The sequence below is a fragment of the Cavia porcellus genome, unplaced genomic scaffold (genome assembly GCF_034190915.1).
Source record: "Cavia porcellus strain 051 isolate PalLab524CR breed Dunkin Hartley unplaced genomic scaffold, mCavPor4.1 scaffold_2, whole genome shotgun sequence".
NCBI lineage: Eukaryota > Metazoa > Chordata > Mammalia > Rodentia > Caviidae > Cavia > Cavia porcellus.
Genome location: NW_026947485.1, coordinates 22,715,583 through 22,726,502, shown reverse-complemented (window position 1 = coordinate 22,726,502; position 10,920 = coordinate 22,715,583). Strand labels below are relative to the sequence as shown.

At 35.3% G+C, this 10,920-nt stretch overlaps 1 long non-coding RNA gene across 2 annotated transcripts in view; it reads right to left on the bottom strand.

Moving 5' to 3' along the window:
* Positions 1-642: 642 nt before the first annotated feature.
* LOC134473756 (uncharacterized) overlaps positions 643-10,920 on the bottom strand; it is a 49,843-nt gene continuing 39,565 nt past the window's right edge. Inside the window, exons 8-11 of one of the 2 annotated variants that reach the window (XR_010044175.1) lie at positions 5,053-10,691; positions 3,779-4,271; positions 3,294-3,527; positions 643-1,320 (exon numbers count right to left, since the gene is read on the bottom strand). This is a non-coding gene — a long non-coding RNA (uncharacterized LOC134473756). The remainder of the gene's footprint in view (positions 1,321-3,293; positions 3,528-3,778; positions 4,272-5,052; positions 10,692-10,920) is intronic. The other variant, XR_010044176.1, reaches the window with a different exon arrangement.

Sequence of the window (10,920 nt, the reverse complement as noted above, 5' to 3'; positions counted from 1 at the left end):
GCTAAATCCCCAGCCCCCAATTTTATATCTTTTTATAGTGACTATCCAACTGTGCACATTGATTATTCTTTAAATAATACATTTTATTTCAGGGCAAGTTTAAGATGTACATATCCATAAGCATGGTATATTTCCTCATTTATTTAGACCCTGGATTTCTTTCATTAGATTTCTGTAGTTCTGCTGACATTTTGTTAGATTTATATCTCAATAGTTCAGAGGAGTTTGGTGGCATTGTAAATGACATTGATGTAATATTAGTGTAAACTGAAATTTTAACTGTTAATTGCTGCAATGTAATAAAGCAACTGGCTTATGTAAATAAATCTTGTATTCTACTTCGTTGCTATAATTGCTTCTTATAAACATGTTTTATGTCTGTTCTCTGGGATTTTCTACATAGAACAAGTTTATTCAATCAATCCTAAATTGTGCATACTTTGTTACCCTACTGTTAATAGTTACTACTTCCTAAAAATGTTGAGTAGGAATAAGGGAACCATCTTTGTCTCATTCCATATGCTAAGGTTAAATCACTCATGATTGTGATGATTTACATATAGATATAGATAAAGACATAAATCCAGATGTAGATATAGGTAGACACAGACATACATATAGACATTGATATAGATATATATGTGTTTGTAGTCAGTTTTTGCAAGGGAATTGATTTAATATAGGACACATCATTAGAGGATTATTTTATAAGTCAATCAAAAAGTCAAATACAAAAGAACAAAAAAGATTTGCCCATGCACTAGAGACTCAAAGAACCCAGCTAAGAAAAACATCCTCCATGAATCCAGCTGGAGGCCTAGAGTCCACAAACAATGGCTCATTCAAGTCTGTATCAAGAATCTGCACTGGGAAGACCCAAAGGCCAGAGGTGGAAGCTAGAAAGTCTGTGCCAGCAGGCTGAGTGTTCTGCACTGGAGCCAGGAAGTGACGATCCAGGTAAAGACCAGAGCTCTCCCGTAGAAAATGCAGTCATCCTCAGTGACAGTGAGGTGCATCTCCAGTAATGAGAACAGCTGAGTTCAGATCAGGAAAACCAGCATGACAGGCTTCTCCTGGAGAATCCACGTACCATCTTCCCCTCCTGTTCTTCTTTTAAACTATTGGCAACAATCCTCAGCCTTCCCCCGCCCCTCCCCCAGAGCTACACTGATTCAGTTCAGCTGGGTGCTACATACTGATCATTAATTAATTAACTTTACATATATGACAGTTGCTGAGAGTTCTTAACAAGCCTTTGCTGAATTTCTTCCAATGTTTTTCTTCATTCATTGATATGGTAGTATAAATTTCTCCTTTAGCCTATTGACATAATAAATTACGTTAACTGTTTTTCATGTGTTGAATCAGAGCTGTATACCTGAAATGAATCCTATATGGTCAGGCAGGATGTATTATTTTTATAAATGCTGAACTTATTAAATTAATTATATTTCTTTTAAAAATTAATACTTCTCTCACCACTATATGACATACATTTACACCTAATCCACTTTGTAATAACATTATACATATAACATTATTTGATGTGTGGTGCTGGCACCTTACAACAAAATCTCTGATTTGCCTTCTTAACTTCCTGTAAGATACTGCTCACACTGTTATTATCTATAATCTATAATCATCTGATGCATTGCTTTACTATTTTGAACAATCTGCTGTTAGGTGATTAAAAGTATGAAAAATAAATTATTTTTTCATTTATTTTACTTTGAATTCTTTCCTTTTAATTTGTAAAATTCTAATTTTCCAATATCATATTTCTTTTCCCTGAATAACTTCCTTTTAATATTTCTCGTGAGTTAGATCTGCACACAGAAAATTCCTTCAAGTTTTTATTTGCCTTTTAAAAGTATTTCTTCTTTACTTTTGAAGGAAAATTTCCTGAATATATTAATGTAGGTGGTTGTTTTCTTTTATTCTTTTAAATATTTCATCGCATTCTCTTTTTGCTGATGCAGTTTCTAAAGATAAATCTCATCTTTATTCATCTAATATTTCTCCTCTCACTCATATGATTTTCCTTTTTATCTTTGATTTTCTGAAGTCTGATATGATTATATACAGATTTCCTGGTCTTTTCTCAGCTTCCTGTATTTATGATTTTGTATCTGCCAATAATTTTGGAAAATTACAAAGTCCTATTGCTTCAAATCTTTTTTTAACCTTGCTGCTATTCTTATTTCACAAACTGCAGACCATTTTTAAATTAAGAATTCAACAACTTTTTATTTTTTATAGCTTTAAAAATTCCTTACATTTTCAAAGTAAAATAGCTTTTTTCTTAACCATGTCCAGTCTATTGATAATCACAACATTCTCTGTTTACATTGTATATTTGGTGTTTTTAGCATGAAAATTGATTCTTTTGTAGAATTTCTATCTCTATGCTTATATATATATATATATATATATATATATATATGTGTGTGTATGTCCTTTAACACTGTCCATTATTTATGATTAGAATTAGTATATTTCTCATAGTTATAAATTCCTAGTTTGATATTTTCCAAATCTCTTCAGACTCTGTGTGTCAGGAGAGTATGTTTCATTCAGTTTTGTTTCTTTGGTGTTTCAATTTTTGCCCTTTTACATTTATTGTTATTTTTTTTTAAATTAAAATTGGACATGATGTATTATAAAGTCAATTAGAATAAAGAGACCTTTTAGTGAGGTGTTATATCCATCTGGTCAGAAGTTAGCCTGTGTTTACTATTTTGTGTAGATGTATATTTCAGATTATTACAATATTTTCTGCTATTGTTGCTTTTGGCTCCTCTGTTGGGTTAGGGTTTCCTTAAGACCCAAATTTAAACTTTGGAGTTCTTTTCATCCATAATTACTTAGTGTTTAGGCATTCAGTCAATTTCCCTTTTTTTCTCCACAGTATTGAGCCCAGGGCCTTTGCACTGAGCTATATCCTCTCATTCCTTCATTCATTTAGATCTTGCTAAGTCACCAAATTGCCAAGGATGAGGCTGAAATTGAGATCTCCGTGGCTCCACCGCCCAAAGCGCTGAGAGGAGAGGCATGTACCACCACAACCAGGTTCATGCTGGCTCCAGTGTCATTTTCTTTTAGAAGCTACGAATCTTTATCTGCCTAAGTCTCTAGTTTTGGGCTGGTAGTTTACCCTATGACTTTAGTTCTCTGGTGGATTTTTGAAGAGTTGTTAATTTTTATTAAGGGAATGATGATTTCTAAGATCTTTATTTATAACCAGAAGTGCATGCATTAGGTTTTAATTCATGAAAGAACATCTATGAACTTACATGTGTTTGTTTTCCTTCTTCTTTTGTGTGGTCCTGCCGTGTCTTTCCTTCCTTTCTCATGCCTTACAGAGAACTTCAGTGCTAGGAAGGATGGTAAGATGTAAGATGTCAGCTGAAGCAAAACAAGGAGCCAACTCAGGCTGTGGAAGTAGAAACCAGTGCAGCCGGTTAGCTTCAATGGGGCGATGGAAGTTAATGTCTTTCGTAGTGGAAGCAACTGAAATTTTGAGCCACCTGATAGGATGCAAGGAGAAATTTCCATCATTATTTTTGTGATACTTGCCAATTACAAATAACTTCAATCTAATGATGTCACATCTTTGAAATGACCCAAATTAAAGAATGTTGTACAAAATATGTAGACTGTAAGGTTCAAAAGTATGAAGGTCATGAAAGTTAAGGGAGGAGTCTGGAACTATTCCAGACCAAAGGCAACTCATGATTCTGACCAGTCCTTAGCTATAAAACACATAAATGCAACTCACGATTCTGACCAGTCCTTAGCTATAAAAACCTGTGAAACGTGAGCGGGGTTTGAAGATGAGTTGATAATAATGTATCAGTGTTAATTTTCTGGTTTTGATGGTTGTACTGAAGTTACGCAGGAGACCGGTATTGTTTGCAGTAAATCATAAGAAAAGAATCACAACGTTTAAATTGAACTTGAGGATGACAATTTCAAAACACAGGAATAAAAACTTGCAAGTTCTTTGAGATTATTGCAAAATTTCTTCTCAAGGATGATTGCAGTGAAGAATGAAAGAGAAGTGACAATCTGAAGTTGGATGCATTGTTTCTTCATGGTGAATGTCTGATTCTCCTGTGTCTGCTCTACTGTTTTTGATTTTGACTATATTGCTCCTTCATCCGCTCCCACACAGGGGACCTGATTAGCCGTATGCAATTTGAGACCATTAGTGATGTGATGAAGTACTTGTAGTTTATCATGGCTAAGAATCGCCTATCTCTCATTTATAGCTGGAAAAAATGATACGTAATAAATGTTAGGTCTTAATCATATTATAAATAATATTAACAATGCAGTGAAATCTAGAAACTATAAAAGCTATTATCTCCAGAAAAACTCAGCTTCAATGAGACATTTTTACTTTTCCCTTGCTAAAAAACATTTGTCTTCATAAAGTTCTTGACAACAGTTCAATCTATATATGCTCTGCAAATACTTTTATTTATTATAGCTCTCAAACTGCAACTGAAACGACAGGGGGGCAGGTACCCCGATTATTTTTGATATTTAAAAACAGAATTTAAAGCATAATACATTTTTATTTCATGCATTAATATTGTTGTCAATATCAGTACTCCCTTTACAAAAGATTTAATAAAAGGCTAAATTTAAGCATATTTTTAAAGGCCTACTATAAATTTGTCCTGTCTGCTTTTTAAAAGTTCTCCTTCCTTAGACTTTATCAAATGTAGACATATGTTTCTAATATGTTTATCTTGCATAAATATAAAGATAAAATTAAAATGCCGAATAAAATATGTAAGCTTTTAATTGCCAAATGCATCACTAATTCTCACTGTAGGGTGTCTGAAACCTATTTTAGAAAACCAAGGTCCATAGATATGTGGACAGTGGACATTTGTAAGATAATGCCATGTAACCAGCAGTTTACCAAAGCACAAGAATTGTTGTTAAATGAACAAATGAGTGTACATTGATGCATAAAGGCATTCATTTTTTTCATTAATTGTGTCAATAGATACTTATTGCAAGGGTAATGTGGACACTGACCTATAACATAGCATTTACTTTGAAATTCCTTCCCTCGGGTTTAAAGTCCAAGCTGAAGACAGATTCCTTCTTTGATCGACTAATTATACCTATACCTCAGGTACAGCCTGTAGCAGGCTCTTATCTTCCAGGGTGAACAGACATCTTGCTAATTACTCCAGAACTAGATTATCAGACAAGAAGAGGCAGCATGTATTCTCTGGAGACAGCAAAATTATTTGAATTAGTCAATTATACAGAATCTGCAAGCTCCCTGCAAACCCCACCTGGACAGTATAAGCTGCCCTAAGAGCTCCTGCATGATGTTAGTCTGTCCCAGGTGGCAACTGTCCATGTGATCCTGCAGGGAAGCCTCCTCTCCTTTGGAACAGAAAGTAACAAACCATACTGTCTTTCACCTATCAGATTTCCACTGTGTATTACTCCACCATCAAAACAATCTTTAAATCTTACAAAACAGAGAGATATAATGGTGAACAATACCCAAATCCTGACCTAAGGGAGCTTTCTTACTTACTGGGAAAACAGATGAGCAAGCTGTGATCCAGAACCCAGGAGAATCTCCAATTGTAACCATGAATTGAGCCACTTTTACAAGTTACACCACAGGTAAGGCAGACACAGAGAAACTGTTTCATTACCTGTCTAAAAATATAGCTTAGACTAGGAGAAAACGAAAAATCTCAGCAGATTCATGAAGCATAGAATGCCTCACTGAAAATCACTAAGGAGAAAGTGGTTAGGGTGACACCATCCTTCACCTCAAAATAATTGAGAAAGAAACTAGTATATTTTGCATCAGGGATCCCTACCTCAAGGCCAGCAGTGATCCAATAGTGAGTATTAGGTCTCAAAACTGGCCATGATCAGTATTGAACTTTCAGTTTGATCTTAACATGAAAACTAATTGGGAATTTTTAAGGGGAAGTGAACTCTGTAAGAGATGCTAGCCAGAAGAGCAGTTTATTGACTTCAGAGGATTATGCTGTATAATCTGACCCAGAGTAATGGAAGTAGCATAGACAGAAATGGCCATGACTGGATTGTGGGAGATGGACAGGCTTAACAATCCATACACACAGTTCATTTCCTGATTAAAGGTTTTCAGGGCCTTTATTTATAAACTTCTGACATGGCTTTAATATATCCTGTTATCTTTTAGCAGGTATTGGCTCCAGTTCAGAATTTTATAAAAATGGTCTTATTGAAACCCTTCAGCCTAAACCAAAGCTTAATCAAAAACATAGCTCCTTCTGATTCTTCCAATGCTAATTTATACAGTAGTAAAAAAAATGCTGCCTTAAATTAGCTTTAATCTTCATTTATATCATATCATTTACAATTGAGTTAACTTGTTAAATATAATTGATCACAGATTAAGCTTTCCAGGGAATAAATATATCCTCTCATGAACAGAGGGGGCAAAAATCAAAAGCTTTGATGCCAATGAATCCAAAGAGTAGACCAGGATGACAGAAAGGAAAGGTTTTCTAATTTTATATGTCCCGTATATGATTAGGTCTGTCTTTGTGTTTAAATAACCAAAAGTGTACTTTTGAGATTTTTTTATATTTAACTACAAAAACTGGTAGATGAACTTTTAACTCAAGGACCCAAAGCCCACATAAATATTCTGTATGTGTTTTGAAAATTTTGTAAACTTGGAAATTTAGTGGTGGCAACTAAAATTTTAACATCATACTTAGATTACATCCTTTAAGTAAGCAATTGGTTAAGAAATTATGGAAGGTCAAAATTTTCTTCTGGGAGTGTGGCCAGACTTTTTTAGACAGAGAGTTTCTTTTCTGTAAAGTTGACCTCGATCCTGATTTCTTCATCTGTTTTTAACAAGCTACAATCCCAAAAGTTACACAGAAAGAAACAGACATACAGTCCTCAATTTCTCCTTACATTTTGAGGTCTTCAGATGGCCTTGAAGATAACACCAGAATTCAGCAGACACAAACTGTGCAAATGATTGTCAGATAGGTCATTAATCGCATTTCATAGCCATAAATAAATCATCATTAATCTCCAGTACCCCTTAAGAAATGTGAGGTACAAAGTAAGTCACATGTAATTAGAAGTATCATACTGCATTTCAGGAGAGGGGGGTAATCATCTCTCAGTGATAAAGCTGCATGTAAAATGAGGAAACTTCTAAGTGCAAGCTTAGCCATGCAAGAGTTCTTATGTATGTCACCCTGCCTGAGCCTATGTTGTGGCAGAGGGTTTTAACAACCTATCACTATTAACTAATAAAAGCACTTCCAATTTATTCATTCAACATTTCAAATTACCAAAAATACTAGAACTTAGAAAAATATTTTGTTCCAGCTATATTGTTTTATGCATATGTCTCTAATATGCTAAAAACAGAATTTGCACATAATGAATCTTCTTGACCTGTATTTTCATACAAAAGTCAAGAGAGATCTTGAGGTTCAAAATACTTTAAATTATAAGATAATTATAAATTCATATAAAATTATAAGAAAAGATACAGATATCCTATGTACTTGTACCCAGTTTTAGTAAAATATAACATCTTGGAAAACCTTTGCACAATAACACACCCAGTATACTAACATTGGTATGACCCACTGATTTTATGGATCGTAGTTTTAAAATATGGTGAACGTATCCCAAATTGGCCTAAACATCTCCCTTTTACATCGTATAACTTCTCTCACTACACTCTTAAGTTTCAGATACTTGGCAAATCATTTGCCAATTACTGAGACAAAGAATGAAGGAAAAACAGCAGATGGTTGTACTGGGGGAAGTGAGGGATGGGGGAGGCTGAGCGTGTTGAGCTGGAGTTCTTGTGAGACACTAGTTTGAGATGTCTAACAGGTATCTGAATAACTCTCTGACTTATATCTGAACTCTGCCAAGCCTTGCTAGGAAGCCAGCTTTATGATCAGGTCCAAGAAGCCAAGAAACACTCGACCACTTTTAAAAAGAAACACCATCAACAACCATTGGCACATTTCTTTTAAAATACTCATCTAGGACAACTACGCCCTTTATTTCTTGGGGTTTCTATTCATACCTCTTATTGGCCCTTACAGTGAAATGTCAAGAATACAAAGATTGATTTGGTTTTGTCTGGGGATAGAGTTTATTTTAAAGATGCTAACAAATTCAAGTAGCGGCCGAGTATAGTTTCTATAATATAAAATTTCAAACAGCCAGTTACTGTTCTTCCATCCCTTTGAAGGGGCCCAAACTAAACAATTCCACATTCATTACAAAAGACCTCTGTAGAGTACCTTATTATGCATCATTTAAAAAGAGTAGAAGAACACAAATCCAGGAATCCTTTGGAATTTCAGATTGTATAAATAGCCCTTCAGTGAATGACAGCTTAAGCTGTGCTATGCAAAAAGCATGGCAGAGACAATAAATTATTTGAACTGAGTTGGTTTTTCCATATTATTCTAACCCTTGAGCATCATAGGGACAATTTCCCTTTGCTATATTTCTATACCAAAGTCCAAGGGTAATATTTAGAGTGATTTCCCACGAGCTCTTGTGATGATCTGCATTATTAAAAACGATTATTTCCAACCAGAGGCCATATCTGCCATCAGTCAGCAGGCAGGGAGCATTGTGTGAGCTCCTGGCTCCAAAAACTCTGCTGTAGATCCATGGACAAAGTGCCAGTGACTTTTTTTCACCTGACTGGAGACTCAGGGTACGGTTTTCCTTTGTGTCTGCAATTCATTTTAACAAAGTAGTTTCTGTTTTATTTAAAACCAGGACAACACAGGAGATGTGACTTTTGAGAATGGTTGTTTTACCAAGGGCTGCTGGCAAACTTTAAACAATTCAGGATTACATTCCATCTTGATTTTTCTGGCCAAAGAAATGTAACAAGTGGTACAATGCAGGTAGATTCACAGCCTTTGCTTGGAGTGAAAACCCACAACTGAAACGTGAAGCTAAATGCAATTTAAGAAACGTTAGGTAACACCAATCATTGCCTGCATCTTTGCTATGCCCCTGATACACTTATTTGTCCAAGTTTTTTCCCAGAACATTTTTAACCTGAGATGCTTCTGTCCTGTAAATGTACATGGCAGGAAACTTCTGAAGCTGAGAGGAGGTAGAGGAAGTTTCCTGTATAATCTTCCTAAGAACTTTAAATTCAGAATAATAACACCTTGTTGTCAAGTGGACCTGCCACTATTTTTCAGCCAATGCTAATTTCAACCTGAAATATAACTCCCTTCACCCTTTCATAAGCAGCACAAATGCATTTAGTATATTATTTTGAATCTTTATGGAATTTCATGTTGGGATAGGGAAAGAGCAGCCCACTGGCATTTCACTTAAAACGGTATCTCTTCATCAAACCACAAGCTCTCACAGCTCAACCATGCGTCCCACACAGGTTAGCATCTTTGCCACTCCAGTTCTAACCTCACTGTCAAGATTCTTCACACTATATTCTTAGCAAAACTCAGTTTTGCTCTACAAATTCTTGTAGCACGTGTTCAAAAAATTAACAAGGAAGATAATGCCTTCAGAAGAAAAGGAAGGAGAACAGCATGTATTCCAGTCTCATCTCAGAGATTATTCACTACAAAGAATAATATTTCACAGAGGAGGTAATACACCTTGGAGTGAGGCAGAAGGCAAGACTCAAGGGCAATAAAGTTAAAACTGTTACAACTAAAATGATAGCCAATGGCTGGGGATTTAGCTTAGTAGCGGTGTAAGCACCTTCCTGGCAAGTGTGAGGTCATCAGTTAAAGCTCTGGTATAGAAAAGGAGAGAGAGAGAGAGAGAGAGAGAGAGAGAGAGAGAGAGAGAGAGAGAAAGAAGAAAGAAAGAAGGCCAATATGGTCCTTTGACTTGTATTTCTGCAACATGGTATGAGGGTATATTAAGAAGTCTAGAGAGATACTTAACCAAGTTATGTAAAAGGTATCTTTATGTTTTCCAGCTACCAGCATTTCAGGATATACATTTTACTTCCTTAAATTATCACTCCTAATTTATACATACACTTCTGATACAGATTTTTCTAGTTATGGACCTTATAGGAAACCTACTTCATATTCAGAACATAAATATAGGTCTGTTTTACAAAAAGCAAAAGTCGTGAGCATTGAATACAACCTATACTAGCTTGAGAAAAAATAAAACACTTTATAGAGAGAGACACATACTGCCACAAACTATTTCTTGATAAATATTTCAGGATATAGCATACTCATATTTTTCTCCTTTCTTCTCTTTTTCTCTATTTCTCTATGTTCCTTCTTCCAAGGCTCCCTCCTTTCCTTCCACATGCTAAGTCACAATGAGTTGTACTATACGCGAGAATCAATATTTATTGAAAAATTCACTTTAAATTTCCAAATATTAATAATTTATTCCAAAATTCCTGACAAAGTTTCATTGGTCTCCCACATTTCTATCTCCCTCAGTGAGGATGAAATGGCCTGCTAGAGAAATGGTCAGTAATCTAAGTACAGGTATGCTCGGTTTGCAAAGGACAGCAGCCTCGGTCCACAAAGGTTTGAATGTTGTTTTCTCTTTAAAACTTACACTGAGGGTGAATGAGATGAAGAGGAAGGGTCTGGACAGAGGAGCAGGAAGTTGCTTTTGTTTGCCTTGCTTAATTGCTGCTGGGAACAAAAGAGAAAAAAAGAAAGTAAAAGCTGGATAGCCATCAAAAGATGATTGCTTAAAATATCTTCCTTCAAAAATAAAAAATATTTCTTCCTTCCATTATCTATTTCTAACAACCAATGGGAAGCTGTCAGCTCCTCCTTGAAATTAACCTTCTTTCTCACTGCCAACTACAAGGAAGATCTGTTCAGAGATCACCCCACCCCATGCATAATTACTGTT